Genomic DNA, 4,957 nt, shown 5'->3' with positions numbered 1-4,957 from the left:
TGAATACCAAGAACCGACAACCAAGATTACTTTATCCAGCAAAGCTATCATTCAGAATTGAAGGTCAGATAAAGAGCTTCACAGATAAGAAAAAGCTAAAGGAGTTCACCACCACCAAACCAGTATTATATGAAATGCTGAAAGGTCTCCTTTAAGAAGAAGAAGAAGAAGAAGAAAAAGGTAAAGATACAAATTATGAACAACAAATACACATCTATCAACAAGTGAATCTAACAATCAAGTGAATAAGTAATCTGATGAACAGTATGAACTGGTGATTGTAATAGAATCAGGGACATAGAAAGGGAATGGACTAACTATTCTTGGGGGGGGGGAGGGGTGTGGGGGGTGCGAGAAGAGATTGGACAATAATCGTGCACCTATGGATGAGGACAGTGGGTGGGGAGTGAGGGCGGAGGGTGGGGTGGGAACTGGGTGGAGGGGAGTTATGGTGGGAAAAAAGAGGAACCAATGTAATAATCTGAACAATAAAGATTTAATTAAAAAAAAACACACTAAGGTTGTACACACACACACACAAAAAAGATGGTGAACTGGTTGGCCCAGTAGTCGTCACTGTAGGAGTCCAGCACCCTCATGAGGAACCTCTGCTCCTGCTGGAGTCTCCGTGTTATCCTCTATATCTGATGGAGCCTGTTCAGGACCCGCTCGATCTCCCTGCAGCGCCGATCAAGCATTTGGTACTTCCTGCGATTGAGTTCCCCTTGGCACCACAGCTGCTGGCCTTGAGTGCCTCCTCCTCTTCGTCTTGCTCCTGGAGGCTGGAGCTGCCCAGACCCCCAGACAGGAACTCCACTTCGGTCTCAAGTTCACTCTCCAGGATGTGACCACCGAACAGCGGAGGCAGCGCCAGCTCCAAGCAGGGAGGTGCTGAGAACTCCTCAAAGCCCCCGGCTGCCATGGACCCATCTCTCTGCTCCAGCTCCATTTCGTCCTGGCTTCTGGCAGAACTTCCAATCTTGCAAGCCTCTTAAAGTGCAAAACGACTTGCCCCATCTGATTTCATGGCAGGCACACAGGCCCCAGCTGCTAAGCCTCCTGGAAGTTGTAGTTCTCTATTTCCCTGCTTGCTTTCCTCGCCCCACCCCCACCTCGATTCCCCACTGAAAGGCCCTGCTTTCTGGTCTAAGGCCACTAGCCAGGCATCTGAGTCACCTCCATCTTTATTCCTGTCCCAACACTGCGCAGTCTGACCATGGAGACTCTCCGCTTGGGAGGCCCCTGGGTCTCCTTCTGGGGCTGGGGATGCGCCACTGCACAGGCACCAGATTGCATGCCCAGGCGGCGACACAGCCCCGGCCCCTGGGTCTTCTTCTGGGGCCGAGGCTGCACTGCCGCCCGACCACCGGATCCCGTACCCAGGTGGCGGCAACACAGCCCCAGCTCCTCGGTCTCCTTCTGGGGCCGGGGATGCGCTGCTGCCCGCGTGCCCCGGCGGTGACACAGCCCTAGCCCCTGGGTCTCCTTTTGGGGCCTGTCTGTGTCACCCCGGGAAGGATTGTGTCCCCAGGCAGGGATGCAGCCTGGCCTCTGGCCCCACCTTTGGGTGTTCTCCGATCACTGGTGATCGGTTATCTGAGAAGCTGGCAGGGCAGGGAAGAGGCAGACATCCCCTCTTCCCTGCCCCACCCGGCTTCTCCGATTACTGGCCCAGGGCCGGCAAAGGTGGCCCGGCTTCCCCGATCACAATGGTGGCCCAGTTCTCCGGCTCTTGGCTGCCACCTGGGTTCCGACACCGGCAGGCGGCTTCTTCCATCCTTCCCCTTTTGCCTCCCATCATTGTGCCTACATATGCAAATTAACCACCATCTTTGTTGGCGGTTAACCGCCATCTTGGCTGGCGATTAATTTGCATGTCTCGCTGATTAGCCAATGGGAAGGGTAGCGAAGTTACGGTCAATTACCATGTTTTTCTATTATTAGATAGGATCTTCTCAGTTCTATTGTTTTCATTGAGAAATGTATTATAGTTATCTTTATTCCTCCATATGAAACATCGTTTTGTGTACTTAAGATTTTCTCTTTTTTAAAACCTATCCTCAAATTCTTCCAAAAAATTGAAGAGGAGGCAATACTTCCTAACACATTCTATGACACTAATATAACCCTTTTACCAAAACCTAGCAAATATAACAACAAGAAAGAACATTACAGACCAATATCTCTGATGAACACAGAGATATTGTGTTCAATATCTCTGATGAAAAGTCCTAAACAAAATACTAGCAAATCAAATACAACAGTATATTCAAAAAATATAATACATCACGCACTGTATTATGAAGTAGGGTTCATTCCAGAGTCACAAGGATGGTTCAACATACACAAATCAATCAATGTAATATACCACATAAGCAAAAGAAATGATAAAAATCATATGATCTTTTCAATAGATGCAGAAAAAGCACTGGATAAGATACAACATCTATGTAGGATTAAATCCTATCTAATAATAGACAAACATGGTAATTAACCATACCTCCGACACGCTTCCCATTGGCTAATCAGGGTGATATGCAAATTAACTGCAAACCAAGATGGTGGCCGGCAGCCAGGCAGCTGAAGCGAACAGGAGGCTTGCTTGCTCCAGTGATGGAGGAAGCCAAGATTCCCCGCCTGCCGCTGCCGGCCTCTGAGCTTGCACTCTAAGAAACAATGTTGCAAGTATAGAAGCTAAACCTTCCCAGAAACCTGCTTTCAGCCAGCCGGGCTTCAGCCAGCAGGACCGCAACATTGTTTCAATTATAAAACAAACCCAGACACCTGCTTTCAGCAGCCGAGGTCTCAGAGCTAAAGCGGGGCCTCAGAGATAAAGCCAGCTCTAAGCTCCAGTGACAGCCATAGAAGGTAAATAAATCCCAGAATTAAAAAAGAAAAGAAAAAAAGGATAGGTTGGGAGCTTCAGTCTCCCGCCAGCCTGAAAACGGCCCTCAGCCCCTCACCCAGACTGGCCAGGCACCCCAGTGGGGACCCCCTCCCTGAAGGGGGTGTTACCAGCTGCAAACAGCCATCATCCCCTCTTCCAGGCTGGCCAGGCACCCAAGTAGGGACCCCCACCCTGAAGAAACAAGATGGCGGCTAATTTGCATACTGAAGGTGGGTGGCAGTGGGCAAGGCTGTCCGCGGTCCGGGACCCAGATCTGTGACCCTGCGGGGCAGGGGGCAGTGCTTGAGGCTGTCCATGGTCCGGACCTAGATCCGTGACCCTGCCAGGCGGGGGGCAGTGCGGGAGGCTGTCTGTGGTCTGGGACCCGGATCTGTGACCCTGCCGGGTGGGGGACAGTGCTTGAGGCTGTCCACGGTCTGGACCCGGATCCGTGACCTGGCGGGCGAGGGGCAGCGCTTGAGGCTGTCCGTGGTCCTGGGACCCGGATCCGTGACCTGGTGGGTGGGGGGCAGTGCTTGAGGCTTTCCATAGTCCTGGGACCCGGATCCATTACCTGCCGAGTGAGGGGCAGTGCTGGAGGCTGTCCGCGGTCCCGGGACCCGGATCTGTGACTCTGCCGGGCGGGGGGCAGTGCTTGAGGCTGTCTGCAGTCCTGGGACCCGGATCCGTGACCCTTCCCAGCGGGGCAGCAGCTCGCACAGGGGCGGATCGGCCGGGTTTGGGCTGGGCAGGACGCCTGGCTTCCGCCCAGCCCCCGTCACTCTGGGCAGGTGAGCAGAGAGCCTCTGGACAGGGGAGGCAGGCCGGCGGAGGGCGGCATGGCGGTGGTGACAGCTATGAGCGCGCCAAGCGGAGCCTGAAGGCTGAGCTGCAGTAGCGCCCGCAGGCCATCAGTGCCCAGGAGTGGCTGCACAAGATCTGCCTCCTGGCCCAGAAGGTGTAGGATCGCAGGGACAGTCACCGTGGCGGGCCAGACTGACGTCCTCCTGGCCGCACCATGGGGGTTTGAGGATCTGCAAAGCCAGAGGCCTCCGGTGTGCACATCCCCCCCGGCATGCAAACATCCCCCAGCACACTGTCACCCTCCTGCACCTGCAACAGTTGCAAACCAAGGCGTGCACAAGTTCCCCCCACCTCTCCACCACACTTCCATCAACACGGCATGCCTAACACCCCCACAGGATGTGCACACATCCCCTCTGATGCGCTCATGTCCTTTGGAGAGTGTCTGGGTGTTCTGGGTGCTGAGGGTGGGCGCCTGTGGGATGACAGTGAGAGGGCGGAGTGGTGATGCCCTGTTCCCATGGAGGCCAGTACAGCTACGAGATCACCTCTAAGGGGTTAATGCAGGTGCTGAGGCAGGAGCAGGTGCAGACAGACACACCTGGTGGGCGCAGGAGGCCCTCGCTGAGGTGCCTTCGGTCAGCCTTCAAGATCAAGAACCCAGAGGCGGAGAGGAATTCAGTCCTCTCAGTGAAACAGTGGGATAGTCGGGGCGACTGTAGAGGAGGAATGTGCACTTTGGGTGCCAGCACCCATGAGCGAAGCCTGCCCTGACTGAGCCTCGATTGCTTGGGGCCCAGCGCACTCCTGCCGGGCAGCGGGTAACAGGACGTGCTTTTCCGAATTAATGAGAAAAAACGTTGATTCTCCTGCTGCCCACGAAGGTGGAAAGTGAAGTGGGGAGACATGTGGGGAGTGAGCGAGGTTCCCTGTCTGGGGGTTCCAAATCTGCCTTTGGTTTCTTTCACCGCTGACTAGAGATATACAGGGTGTCCCCCCAAAATGTATACACACTTTGAATACCTACTAATTCCAATGGTTTTAAGCATAAGAAAGAAACAACAATGGAGCTGTTATCTGTTAAAAGTGTGGGCACAAACAGGCAGTTGGACATTCCCTGAGGGGTCTCAGATTGGAGAGGGTGCAGGCCAGAATGAGAGGCCCCTTTCCCCCCTACCCCAGTGCACAAATTTTGTGCACCGGGCTACTAGTACTCAATAAAATAGGAATAGAAGCAAAGTACCTCAACATAATAAAGGCCATCTA

The 4,957-nt window shown here is 53.7% G+C and overlaps 1 pseudogene; it reads right to left on the bottom strand.

Annotated features, from left to right (window-relative positions):
• Positions 1–539: 539 nt before the first annotated feature.
• LOC102438795 lies at positions 540–949 on the bottom strand (annotated as a pseudogene).
• Positions 950–4,957: the final 4,008 nt, after the last annotated feature.

The sequence above is a fragment of the Myotis lucifugus genome, unplaced genomic scaffold (genome assembly GCF_000147115.1).
Source record: "Myotis lucifugus unplaced genomic scaffold, Myoluc2.0 scaffold_914, whole genome shotgun sequence".
NCBI classification, from domain to species: Eukaryota; Metazoa; Chordata; class Mammalia; order Chiroptera; family Vespertilionidae; genus Myotis; species Myotis lucifugus.
The sequence above is the reverse complement of the archived record's forward strand: the minus strand, read 5'-3'. Positions and strand labels throughout refer to the sequence as shown.